The 12,444-nt window shown below is 33.1% G+C and overlaps 16 non-coding genes across 16 annotated transcripts; all 16 read left to right on the forward strand.

Annotated features, from left to right (window-relative positions):
• The first annotated feature begins 213 nt into the window (after positions 1-213).
• Positions 214-430, forward strand: LOC130358995 (small nucleolar RNA U3). The gene has a single exon (XR_008889777.1). It is a non-coding gene; the product is annotated as a small nucleolar RNA U3 (small nucleolar RNA).
• A 565-nt stretch (positions 431-995) lies between these two features.
• On the forward strand, positions 996-1,209 carry LOC130359162 (small nucleolar RNA U3). Its single transcript, XR_008889926.1, has one exon. It is a non-coding gene; the product is annotated as a small nucleolar RNA U3 (small nucleolar RNA).
• A 569-nt stretch (positions 1,210-1,778) lies between these two features.
• On the forward strand, positions 1,779-1,995 carry LOC130359120 (small nucleolar RNA U3). Its single transcript, XR_008889889.1, has one exon. It is a non-coding gene; the product is annotated as a small nucleolar RNA U3 (small nucleolar RNA).
• Positions 1,996-2,560: 565 nt separating this feature from the next.
• Positions 2,561-2,774, forward strand: LOC130359163 (small nucleolar RNA U3). The gene has a single exon (XR_008889927.1). It is a non-coding gene; the product is annotated as a small nucleolar RNA U3 (small nucleolar RNA).
• A 569-nt stretch (positions 2,775-3,343) lies between these two features.
• LOC130359256 (small nucleolar RNA U3) lies at positions 3,344-3,560 on the forward strand. The gene has a single exon (XR_008890009.1). It is a non-coding gene; the product is annotated as a small nucleolar RNA U3 (small nucleolar RNA).
• Positions 3,561-4,125: 565 nt separating this feature from the next.
• LOC130359150 (small nucleolar RNA U3) lies at positions 4,126-4,342 on the forward strand. The gene has a single exon (XR_008889915.1). It is a non-coding gene; the product is annotated as a small nucleolar RNA U3 (small nucleolar RNA).
• A 556-nt stretch (positions 4,343-4,898) lies between these two features.
• Positions 4,899-5,115, forward strand: LOC130360189 (small nucleolar RNA U3). Its single transcript, XR_008890661.1, has one exon. It is a non-coding gene; the product is annotated as a small nucleolar RNA U3 (small nucleolar RNA).
• Positions 5,116-5,683: 568 nt separating this feature from the next.
• Positions 5,684-5,900, forward strand: LOC130359266 (small nucleolar RNA U3). Its single transcript, XR_008890018.1, has one exon. It is a non-coding gene; the product is annotated as a small nucleolar RNA U3 (small nucleolar RNA).
• Positions 5,901-6,465: 565 nt separating this feature from the next.
• Positions 6,466-6,682, forward strand: LOC130359132 (small nucleolar RNA U3). The gene has a single exon (XR_008889900.1). It is a non-coding gene; the product is annotated as a small nucleolar RNA U3 (small nucleolar RNA).
• A 565-nt stretch (positions 6,683-7,247) lies between these two features.
• Positions 7,248-7,464, forward strand: LOC130358982 (small nucleolar RNA U3). The gene has a single exon (XR_008889765.1). It is a non-coding gene; the product is annotated as a small nucleolar RNA U3 (small nucleolar RNA).
• A 566-nt stretch (positions 7,465-8,030) lies between these two features.
• LOC130359280 (small nucleolar RNA U3) lies at positions 8,031-8,247 on the forward strand. The gene has a single exon (XR_008890031.1). It is a non-coding gene; the product is annotated as a small nucleolar RNA U3 (small nucleolar RNA).
• A 566-nt stretch (positions 8,248-8,813) lies between these two features.
• Positions 8,814-9,030, forward strand: LOC130359133 (small nucleolar RNA U3). Its single transcript, XR_008889901.1, has one exon. It is a non-coding gene; the product is annotated as a small nucleolar RNA U3 (small nucleolar RNA).
• Positions 9,031-9,595: 565 nt separating this feature from the next.
• On the forward strand, positions 9,596-9,809 carry LOC130359164 (small nucleolar RNA U3). Its single transcript, XR_008889928.1, has one exon. It is a non-coding gene; the product is annotated as a small nucleolar RNA U3 (small nucleolar RNA).
• Positions 9,810-10,378: 569 nt separating this feature from the next.
• Positions 10,379-10,592, forward strand: LOC130359165 (small nucleolar RNA U3). The gene has a single exon (XR_008889929.1). It is a non-coding gene; the product is annotated as a small nucleolar RNA U3 (small nucleolar RNA).
• A 569-nt stretch (positions 10,593-11,161) lies between these two features.
• LOC130359118 (small nucleolar RNA U3) lies at positions 11,162-11,378 on the forward strand. The gene has a single exon (XR_008889887.1). It is a non-coding gene; the product is annotated as a small nucleolar RNA U3 (small nucleolar RNA).
• Positions 11,379-11,943: 565 nt separating this feature from the next.
• On the forward strand, positions 11,944-12,160 carry LOC130358989 (small nucleolar RNA U3). Its single transcript, XR_008889771.1, has one exon. It is a non-coding gene; the product is annotated as a small nucleolar RNA U3 (small nucleolar RNA).
• The last annotated feature ends 284 nt before the right edge of the window (positions 12,161-12,444 follow it).

Consider the following 12,444-nt stretch of genomic DNA (forward strand, 5'->3'; position numbering starts at 1 on the left):
TGACAACATGTACTCTATCATACTCATGTTTAAAGGATTTCATTGATTTCCATATAAACCTTCAACATACTTTGAAAAACTATTTTGTTTTTACTGACATTTGACACAACCTTTTTGTTTCACAACTCAAACTCGGAACTTTTGAAAATGATCTCAGCTTCAGTTAAAAGGTTAAACCGTATAGGTGGGAAAAATCTGAAAATCCTAATTGTTAGGGCTATATTTTCAGGGATCATTTCTAAAGTCTTTGAAGGGAGAAATGTGTCTGAAAGAGTCCAAGCTCATGATCCACAATGATGAGATTTAGAGCTTTCTTCTGAGCATGAAAGCGGTTGACAACATTGCAGTTTTGCAATGGTTGTCTGCTTTTGATGACTGTGTTCTTCTTTTTTTCAAAAGAAGTAATAGAAGAAAGTTCTTTCAGAGTGGAGAGTGTAGTATGTAACACCAAGTTATGTTAAATTAAAGTGTTAAACCATTCATTTCAATTCTCTACAGTGTTACTTGCTTTATCTTCTTTTTTAATCTACAGTTAACCATATAATAAACTTAAGGAAATTTTGTATTTTTGAGCTAAAGCTCACGAGGCTGCTATAAATTTTTTTAGTACAAAAGTATCAAAACTCAGGTAACATATGCCCTGAGTCCGGTTTTATGATTGTAGGAAAGAGATGTTGTGGCATGACAAATATTTTATACTTTTTTTATGTTGAGATATTCTTTAGTAAGGCTGGCTTAACATCTGGAATAGTTGAACTCAGCCTAGATCTCGACGCAACTGATGACAACATGTGCTCTATCATACTCATGTTTAAAGGATTTCATTGATTTCCATATAAACCTTCAACATACTTTGAAAAACTATTTTGTTTTTACTGACATTTGACACAACCTTTTTGTTTCACAACTCAAACTCGGAACTTTTGAAAATGATCTCAGCTTTAGTTAAAAGGTTAAACCGTATAGGTGGGAAAAATCTGAAAATCCTAATTGTTAGGGCTAAACTTTTAGGGATCATTTCTAAAGTCTTTGAAGGGAGAAATGTGGCTGAAAGAGTCCAAGCTCACTATCCACAATGATGAGATTTAGAGCTTTCTTCTGAGCATGAAAACAGTTGACAACATTGCAGTTTTGCAATGGTTGTCTGCTTTTGATGACTGTGTTCATTTTTTCAAAAGAAGTAATAGAAGAAAGTTCTTTCAGAGTGGTGAGTGTAGTATGTAACACCAAGTTATGTTAAATTAAAGTGTTAAACCATGCGTTTCAATTCTCTACTGTGTTACTTGCTCTATCTTCTTTTTTTAATCTACAGTTAACCATATAATAAACTTAAGAAAGTTTTGTATTTTGGAGCCAAAGCTCAGGAGGCTGCTATAAAGTTTTTTTTTAGTACAAAAGTATCAAAACTCAGGTAACATATGCCCTGAGTCCGGTTTTTGGATTGTAGGAAAGAGATGTTGTGGCATGACAAATATTTTATACTTTTTTTATGTTGAGATTTTCTTTAGTAAGGCTGGCTTAACATCTGGAATAGTTGAACTCAGCCTAGATCTCGACGCAACTGATGACAACATGTACTCTATCATACTCATGTTTAAAGGATTTAATTGATTTCCATATAAACCTTCAACATACTTTGAAAAACTATTTTGTTTTTACTGACATTTGATACAACCTTTTTGTTTCACAACTCAAACTCTGAACTTTTGAAAATGATCTCAGCTTCAGTTAAAAGGTTAAATCGTATAAGTGGGAAAAATCTGAAAATCCTAATTGTTAGGGCTATATTTTCAGGGATCATTTCTAAAGTCTTTGAAGGGAGAAATGTGTCTGAAAAAGTCCAAGCTCACGATCCACAATGATGAGATTTAGAGCTTTCTTCTGAGCATGAAAGCGGTTGACAACATTGCAGTTTTGCAATGGTTGTCTGCTTTTGATGACTGTGTTCTTCTTTTTTTCAAAAGAAGTAATAGAAGAAAGTTCTTTCAGAGTGGTGAGTGTAGTATGTAACACCAAGTTATGTTAAAATAAAGTGTTAAACCATGCATTTCAATTCTCTACAGTGTTACTTGCTTTATCTTCTTTTTTAATCTACAGTTAACCATATAATAAACTTAAGGAAATTTTGTATTTTTGAGCTAAAGCTCACGAGGCTGCTATAAATTTTTTTAGTACAAAAGTATCAAAACTCAGGTAACATATGCCCTGAGTCCGGTTTTATGATTGTAGGAAAGAGATGTTGTGGCATGACAAATATTTTATACTTTTTTTATGTTGAGATTTTCTTTAGTAAGGCTGGCTTAACATCTGGAATAGTTGATCTCAGCCTAGATCTCGACGCAACTGATGACAACATGTACTCTATCATATTCATGTTTAAAGGATTTCATTGATTTCCATATAAACCTTCAACATACTTTGAAAAACTATTTTGTTTTTACTGACATTTGACACAACCTTTTTGTTTCACAACTCAAACTCGGAACTTTTGAAAATGATCTCAGCTTTAGTTAAAAGGTTAAACCGTATAGGTGGGAAAAATCTGAAAATCCTAATTGTTAGGGCTAAACTTTTAGGGATCATTTCTAAAGTCTTTGAAGGGAGAAATGTGGCTGAAAGAGTCCAAGCTCACTATCCACAATGATGAGATTTAGAGCTTTCTTCTGAGCATGAAAACAGTTGACAACATTGCAGTTTTGCAATGGTTGTCTGCTTTTGATGACTGTGTTCATTTTTTCAAAAGAAGTAATAGAAGAAAGTTCTTTCAGAGTGGTGAGTGTAGTATGTTACACCAAGTTATGTTAAATTAAAGTGTTAAACCATGCGTTTCAATTCTCTACTGTGTTACTTGCTCTATCTTCTTTTTTTAATCTACAGTTAACCATATAATAAACTTAAGAAAGTTTTGTATTTTGGAGCCAAAGCTCAGGAGGCTGCTATAAAGTTTTTTTTTAGTACAAAAGTATCAAAACTCAGGTAACATATGCCCTGAGTCCGGTTTTTGGATTGTAGGAAAGAGATGTTGTGGCATGACAAATATTTTATACTTTTTTTATGTTGAGATTTTCTTTAGTAAGGCTGGCTTAACATCTGGAATAGTTGAACTCAGCCTAGATCTCGACGCAACTGATGACAACATGTACTCTATCATACTCATGTTTAAAGGATTTAATTGATTTCCATATAAACCTTCAACATACTTTGAAAAACTATTTTGTTTTTACTGACATTTGACACAACCTTTTTGTTTCACAACTCAAACTCTGAACTTTTGAAAATGATCTCAGCTTCAGTTAAAAGGTTAAATCGTATAGGTGGGAAAAATCTGAAAATCCTAATTGTTAGGGCTATATTTTCAGGGATCATTTCTAAAGTCTTTGAAGGGAGAAATGTGGCTGAAAGAGTCCAAGCTCACTATCCACAATGATGAGATTTAGAGCTTTCTTCTGAGCATGAAAGCGGTTGACAACATTGCAGTTTTGCAATGGTTGTCTGCTTTTGATGACTGTGTTCTTCTTTTTTTCAAAAGAAGTAATAGAAGAAAGTTATTTCAGAGTGGTGAGTGTAGTATGTAACACCAAGTTATGTTAAATTAAAGTGTTAAACCATGCATTTCAATTCTCTACAGTGTTACTTGCTTTATCTTCTTTTTTAATCTACAGTTAACCATATAATAAACTTAAGAAAATTTTGTATTTTTGAGCTAAAGCTCACGAGGCTGCTATAAATTTTTTTAGTACTAAAGTATCAAAACTCAGGTAACATATGCCCTGAGTCCGGTTTTATGATTGTAGGAAAGAGACGTTGTGGCATGACAAATATTTTATACTTTTTTTATGTTGAGATTTTCTTTAGTAAGGCTGCGTTAAAATCTGGAATAGTTGAACTCAGCCTAGATTTCGACGCAACTGATGACAACATGTACTCTATCATACTCATGTTTAAAGGATTTCATTGATTTCCATATAAACCTTCAACATACTTTGAAAAACTATTTTGTTTTTACTGACATTTGACACAACCTTTTTGTTTCACAACTCAAACTCGGAACTTTTTAAAATGATCTCAGCTTCAGTTAAAAGGTTAAACCGTATAGGTGGGAAAAATCTGAAAATCCTATTTGTTAGGGCTATATTTTCAGGGATCATTTCTAAAGTTTTTGAAGGGAGAAATGTGTCTGAAAGAGTCCAAGCTCATGATCCACAATGATGAGATTTAGAGCTTTCTTCTGAGCATGAAAGCGGTTGACAACATTGCAGTTTTGCAATGGTTGTCTGCTTTTGATGACTGTGTTCTTCTTTTTTTCAAAAGAAGTAATAGAAGAAAGTTCTTTCAGAGTGGTGAGTGTAGTATGTAACACCAAGTTATGTTAAATTAAAGTGTTAAACCATGCATTTCAATTCTCTACAGTGTTACTTGCTTTATCTTCTTTTTTAATCTACAGTTAACCATATAATAAACTTAAGGAAATTTTGTATTTTTGAGCTAAAGCTCACGAGGCTGCTATAAATTTTTTTAGTACAAAAGTATCAAAACTCAGGTAACATATGCCCTGAGTCCGGTTTTATGATTGTAGGAAAGAGATGTTGTGGCATGACAAATATTTTATACTTTTTTTATGTTGAGATTTTCTTTAGTAAGGCTGGGTTAACATCTGGAATAGTTGAACTCAGCCTAGATCTCGACGCAACTGATGACAACATGTACTCTATCATACTCATATTTAAAGGATTTCCATATAAACCTTCAACATACTTTGAAAAACTATTTTGTTTTTACTGACATTTGACACAACCTTTTTGTTTCACAACTCAAACTCGGAACATTTGAAAATGATCTCAGCTTTAGTTAAAAGGTTAAATCGTATAGGTGGGAAAAATCTGAAAATCCTAATTGTTAGGGCTAAACTTTTAGGGATCATTTCTAAAGTCTTTGAAGGGAGAAATGTGTCTGAAAGAGTCCAAGCTCACTATCCACAATGATGAGATTTAGAGCTTTCTTCTGAGCATGAAAGCGGTTGACAACATTGCAGTTTTGCAATGGTTGTCTGCTTTTGATGACTGTGTTCTTCTTTTTTTCAAAAGAAGTAATAGAAGAAAGTTCTTTCAGAGTGGTGAGTGTAGTATGTAACACCAAGTTATGTTAAATTAAAGTGTTAAACCATGCGTTTCAATTCTCTACTGTGTTACTTGCTCTATCTTCTTTTTTTAATCTACAGTTAACCATATAATAAACTTAAGAAAGTTTTGTATTTTGGAGCCAAAGGTCAGGAGGCTGCTATAAAGTTTTTTTTAGTACAAAAGTATCAAAACTCAGGTAACATATGCCCTGAGTCCGGTTTTTGGATTGTTGGAAAGAGATGTTGTGGCATGACAAATATTTTATACTTTTTTTATGTTGAGATTTTCTTTAGTAAGGCTGGGTTAACATCTAGAATAGTTGAACTCAGTCTAGATCTCGACGCAACTGATGACAACATGTACTCTATCATACTCATGTATAAAGGATTTCATTGATTTCCATATAAACCTTCAACATACTTTGAAAAACTATTTTGTTTTTACTGACATTTGACACAACCTTTTTGTTTCACAACTCAAACTCGGAACTTTTGAAAATGATCTCAGCTTCAGTTAAAAGGTTAAACCGTATAGGTGGGAAAAATCTGAAAATCCTAATTGTTAGGGCTATACTTTCAAGGATCATTTGTAAAGTCTTTGAAGGGAGAAATGTGGCTGAAAGAGTCCAAGCTCACTATCCACAATGATGAGATTTAGAGCTTTCTTCTGAGCATGAAAGCGGTTGACAACATTGCAGTTTTGCAATGGTTGTCTGCTTTTGATGACTGTGTTCTTCTTTTTTTCAAAAGAAGTAATAGAAGAAAGTACTTTCAGAGTGGTGAGTGTAGTATGTTACACCAAGTTATGTTAAATTAAAGTGTTAAACCATGCATTTCAATTCTCTACAGTGTTACTTGCTTTATCTTCTTTTTTAATCTACAGTTAACCATATAATAAACTTAAGAAAGTTTTGTATTTTGGAGCCAAAGCTCAGGAGGCTGCTATAAATTTTTTTAGTATAAAAGTATCAAAACTCAGGTAACATATGCCCTGAGTCCGGTTTTATGATTGTAGGAAAGAGATGTTGTGGCATGACAAATATTTTATACTTTTTTTATGTTGAGATTTTCTTTAGTAAGGCTGCGTTAAAATCTGGAATAGTTGAACTCAGCCTAGATCTCGACGCAACTGATGACAACATGTACTCTATCATACTCATGTTTAAAGGAATTCATTGATTTCCATATAAACCTTCAACATACTTTGAAAAACTATTTTGTTTTTACTGACATTTGACACAACCTTTTTGTTTCACAACTCAAACTCGGAACTTTTGAAAATGATCTCAGCTTCAGTTAAAAGGTTAAACCGTATAGGTGGGAAAAATCTGAAAATCCTTATTGTTAGGGCTATATTTTCAGGGATCATTTCTAAAGTCTTTGAAGGGAGAAATGTGTCTGAAAGAGTCCAAGCTCATGATCCACAATGATGAGATTTAGAGCTTTCTTCTGAGCATGAAAGCGGTTGACAACATTGCAGTTTTGCAATGGTTGTCTGCTTTTGATGACTGTGTTCTTCTTTTTTTCAAAAGAAGTAATAGAAGAAAGTTCTTTCAGAGTGGTGAGTGTAGTATGTAACACCAAGTTATGTTAAATTAAAGTGTTAAACCATGCATTTCAATTCTCTACAGTGTTACTTGCTTTATCTTCTTTTTTAATCTACAGTTAACCATATAATAAACTTAAGAAAATTTTGTATTTTTGAGCTAAAGCTCACGAGGCTGCTATAAATTTTTTTAGTACAAAAGTATCAAAACTCAGGTAACATATGCCCTGAGTCCGGTTTTATGATTGTAGGAAAGAGACGTTGTGGCATGACAAATATTTTATACTTTTTTTATGTTGAGATTTTCTTTAGTAAGGCTGGGTTAACATCTGGAATAGTTGAACTCAGCCTAGATCTCGACGCAACTGATGACAACATGTACTCTATCATACTCATGTTTAAAGGATTTCATTGATTTCCATATAAACCTTCAACATACTTTGAAAAACTATTTTGTTTTTACTGACATTTGACACAACCTTTTTGTTTCACAACTCAAACTCGGAACTTTTGAAAATTATCTCAGCTTCAGTTAAAAGGTTAAACCGTATAGGTGGGAAAAATCTTAAAATCCTAATTGTTAGGGCTATACTTTCAGGGATCATTTCTAAAGTCTTTGAAGGGAGAAATGTGGCTGAAAGAGTCCAAGCTCACTATCCACAATGATGACATTTAGAGCTTTCTTCTGAGCATGAAAGCGGTTGACAACATTGCAGTTTTGCAATGGTTGTCTGCTTTTGATGACTGTGTTCTTCTTTTTTTCAAAAGAAGTAATAGAAGGATGTTCTTTCAGAGTGGAGAGTGTAGTATGTAACACCAAGTTATGTTAAATTATAGTGTTAAACCATGCGTTTCAATTCTCTACTGTGTTACTTGCTCTATCTTCTTTTTTTAATCTACAGTTAACCATATAATAAACTTAAGAAAGTTTCGTATTTTCGAGCCAAAGCTCACGAGGCTGCTATAAAGTTTTTTTATTACAAAAGTATCAAAACTCAGGTAACATATGCCCTGAGTCCGGTTTTATGATTGTAGGAAAGAGATGTTGTGGCATGACAAATATTTTATACTTTTTTATGTTGAGATTTTCTTTAGTAAGGCTGGGTTAACATCTGGAATAGTTGAACTCAGCCTAGATCTCGACGCAACTGATGACAACATGTACTCTATCATACTCATGTTTAAAGGATTTCATTGATTTCCATATAAACCTTCAACATACTTTGAAAAACTATTTTGTTTTTACTGACATTTGACACAACCTTTTTGTTTCACAACTCAAACTCGGAACTTTTGAAAATGATCTCAGCTTCAGTTAAAAGGTTAAACCGTATAGGTGGGAAAAATCTGAAAATCCTAATTGTTAGGGCTATACTTTCAAGGATCATTTGTAAAGTCTTTGAAGGGAGAAATGTGGTTGAAAGAGTCCAAGCTCACAATCCACAATGATGAGATTTAGAGCTTTCTTCTGAGCATGAAAGCGTTTGACAACATTGCAGTTTTGCAATGGTTGTCTGCTTTTGATGACTGTGTTCTTCTTTTTTTCAAAAGAAGTAATAGAAGAAAGTTCTTTCAGAGTGGTGAGTGTAGTATGTAACACCAAGTTATGTTAAATTAAAGTGTTAAACCATGCGTTTCAATTCTCTACTGTGTTACTTGCTCTATCTTCTTTTTTTAATCTACAGTTAACCATATAATAAACTTAAGAAAGTTTTGTATTTTGGAGCCAAAGGTCAGGAGGCTGCTATAAAGTTTTTTTTAGTACAAAAGTATCAAAACTCAGGTAACATATGCCCTGAGTCCGGTTTTTGGATTGTTGGAAAGAGATGTTGTGGCATGACAAATATTTTATACTTTTTTTATGTTGAGATTTTCTTTAGTAAGGCTGCGTTAAAATCTGGAATAGTTGAACTCAGCCTAGATCTCGACGCAACTGATGACAACATGTACTCTATCATACTCATGTTTAAAGGAATTCATTGATTTCCATATAAACCTTCAACATACTTTGAAAAACTATTTTGTTTTTACTGACATTTGACAACCTTTTTGTTTCACAACTCAAACTCGGAACTTTTGAAAATGATCTCAGCTTCAGTTAAAAGGTTAAACCGTATAGGTGGGAAAAATCTGAAAATCCTTATTGTTAGGGCTATATTTTCAGGGATCATTTCTAAAGTCTTTGAAGGGAGAAATGTGTCTGAAAGAGTCCAAGCTCATGATCCACAATGATGAGATTTAGAGCTTTCTTCTGAGCATGAAAGCGGTTGACAACATTGCAGTTTTGCAATGGTTGTCTGCTTTTGATGACTGTGTTCTTCTTTTTTTCAAAAGAAGTAATAGAAGAAAGTTCTTTCAGAGTGGTGAGTGTAGTATGTAACACCAAGTTATGTTAAATTAAAGTGTTAAACCATGCATTTCAATTCTCTACAGTGTTACTTGCTTTATCTTCTTTTTTAATCTACAGTTAACCATATAATAAACTTAAGAAAATTTTGTATTTTTGATCTAAAGCTCACGAGGCTGCTATAAATTTTTTTAGTACAAAAGTATCAAAACTCAGGTAACATATGCCCTGAGTCCGGTTTTATGATTGTAGGAAAGAGACGTTGTGGCATGACAAATATTTTATACTTTTTTTATGTTGAGATTTTCTTTAGTAAGGCTGCGTTAACATCTGGAATAGTTGAACTCAGCCTAGATCTCGACGCAACTGATGACAACATGTACTCTATCATACTCATGTTTAAAGGATTTCATTGATTTCCATATAAACCTTCAACATACTTTGAAAAACTATTTTGTTTTTACTGACATTTGACACAACCTTTTTGTTTCACAACTCAAACTCGGAACTTTTGAAAATGATCTCAGCTTTAGTTAAAAGGTTAAACCGTATAGGTGGGAAAAATCTGAAAATCCTAATTGTTAGGGCTAAACTTTTAGGGATCATTTCTAAAGTCTTTGAAGGGAGAAATGTGGCTGAAAGAGTCCAAGCTCACTATCCACAATGATGAGATTTAGAGCTTTCTTCTGAGCATGAAAACAGTTGACAACATTGCAGTTTTGCAATGGTTGTCTGCTTTTGATGACTGTGTTCATTTTTTCAAAAGAAGTAATAGAAGAAAGTTCTTTCAGAGTGGTGAGTGTAGTATGTAACACCAAGTTATGTTAAATTAAAGTGTTAAACCATGCGTTTCAATTCTCTACTGTGTTACTTGCTCTATCTTCTTTTTTTAATCTACAGTTAACCATATAATAAACTTAAGAAAGTTTTGTTTTTTGGAGCCAAAGCTCAGGAGGCTGCTATAAAGTTTTTTTTTAGTACAAAAGTATCAAAACTCAGGTAACATATGCCCTGAGTCCGGTTTTTGGATTGTAGGAAAGAGATGTTGTGGCATGACAAATATTTTATACTTTTGTTATGTTGAGATTTTCTTTAGTAAGGCTGGCTTAACATCTGGAATAGTTGAACTCAGCCTAGATCTCGACGCAACTGATGACAACATGTACTCTATCATACTCATGTTTAAAGGATTTCATTGATTTCCATATAAACCTTCAACATACTTTGAAAAACTATTTTGTTTTTACTGACATTTGACACAACCTTTTTGTTTCACAACTCAAACTCTGAACTTTTGAAAATGATCTCAGCTTTAGTTAAAAGGTTAAACCGTATAGGTGGGAAAAATCTGAAAATCCTAATTGTTAGGGCTAAACTTTTAGGGATCATTTCTAAAGTCTTTGAAGGGAGAAATGTGGCTGAAAGAGTCCAAGCTCACTATCCACAATGATGAGATTTAGAGCTTTCTTCTGAGCATGAAAACAGTTGACAACATTGCAGTTTTGCAATGGTTGTCTGCTTTTGATGACTGTGTTCATTTTTTCAAAAGAAGTAATAGAAGAAAGTTCTTTCAGAGTGGTGAGTGTAGTATGTAACACCAAGTTATGTTAAATTAAAGTGTTAAACCATGCGTTTCAATTCTCTACTGTGTTACTTGCTCTATCTTCTTTTTTTAATCTACAGTTAACCATATAATAAACTTAAGAAAGTTTTGTTTTTTGGAGCCAAAGCTCAGGAGGCTGCTATAAAGTTTTTTTTTAGTACAAAAGTATCAAAACTCAGGTAACATATGCCCTGAGTCCGGTTTTTGGATTGTAGGAAAGAGATGTTGTGGCATGACAAATATTTTATACTTTTGTTATGTTGAGATTTTCTTTAGTAAGGCTGGCTTAACATCTGGAATAGTTGAACTCAGCCTAGATCTCGACGCAACTGATGACAACATGTACTCTATCATACTCATGTTTAAAGGATTTAATTGATTTCCATATAAACCTTCAACATACTTTGAAAAACTATTTTGTTTTTACTGACATTTGATACAACCTTTTTGTTTCACAACTCAAACTCTGAACTTTTGAAAATGATCTCAGCTTCAGTTAAAAGGTTAAATCGTATAGGTGGGAAAAATCTGAAAATCCTAATTGTTAGGGCTATATTTTCAGGGATCATTTCTAAAGTCTTTGAAGGGAGAAATGTGTCTGAAAGAGTTCAAGCTCGCGATCCACAATGATGAGATTTAGAGCTTTCTTCTGAGCATGAAAGCGGTTGACAACATTGCAGTTTTGCAATGGTTGTCTGCTTTTGATGACTGTGTTCTTCTTTTTTTCAAAAGAAGTAATAGAAGAAAGTTCTTTCAGAGTGGTGAGTGTAGTATGTAACACCAAGTTATGTTAAATTAAAGTGTTAAACCATGCATTTCAATTCTCTACAGTGTTACTTGCTTTATCTTCTTTTTTAATCTACAGTTAACCATATAATAAACTTAAGAAAGTTTTGTATTTTGGAGCCAAAGCTCAGGAGGCTGCTATAAATTTTTTTAGTATAAAAGTATCAAAACTCAGGTAACATATGCCCTGAGTCCGGTTTTATGATTGTAGGAAAGAGATGTTGTGGCATGACAAATATTTTATACTTTTTTTATGTTGAGATTTTCTTTAGTAAGGCTGCGTTAAAATCTGGAATAGTTGAACTCAGCCTAGATCTCGACGCAACTGATGACAACATGTACTCTATCATACTCATGTTTAAAGGATTTCATTGATTTCCATATAAACCTTCAACATACTTTGAAAAACTATTTTGTTTTTACTGACATTTGACACAACCTTTTTGTTTCACAACTCAAACTCGGAACTTTTGAAAATGATCTCAGCTTCAGTTAAAAGGTTAAACCGTATAGGTGGGAAAAATCTGAAAATCCTAATTGTTAGGACTATATTTTCAGGGATCATTTCTAAAGTCTTTGAAGGGAGAAATGTGTCTGAAAGAGTCCAAGCTCATGATCCACAATGATGAGATTTAGAGCTTTCTTCTGAGCATGAAAGCGGTTGACAACATTGCAGTTTTGCAATGGTTGTCTGCTTTTGATGACTGTGTTCTTCTTTTTTTCAAAAGAAGTAATAGAAGAAAGTTCTTTCAGAGTGGTGAGTGTAGTATGTAACACCAAGTTATGTTAAATTAAAGTGTTAAACCATGCATTTCAATTCTCTACAGTGTTACTTGCTTTATCTTCTTTTTTAATCTACAGTTAACCATATAATAAACTTAAGAAAGTTTTGTATTTTTGAGCTAAAACTCACGAGGCTGCTATAAATTTTTTTAGTACAAAAGTATCAAAACTCAGGTAACATATGCCCTGAGTCCGGTTTTATGATTGTAGGAAAGAGATGTTGTGGCATGACAAATATTTTATACTTTTTTTATGTTGAG

This window comes from Hyla sarda, chromosome 2, assembly GCF_029499605.1.
Source record: "Hyla sarda isolate aHylSar1 chromosome 2, aHylSar1.hap1, whole genome shotgun sequence".
Taxonomy (NCBI): domain Eukaryota; kingdom Metazoa; phylum Chordata; class Amphibia; order Anura; family Hylidae; genus Hyla; species Hyla sarda.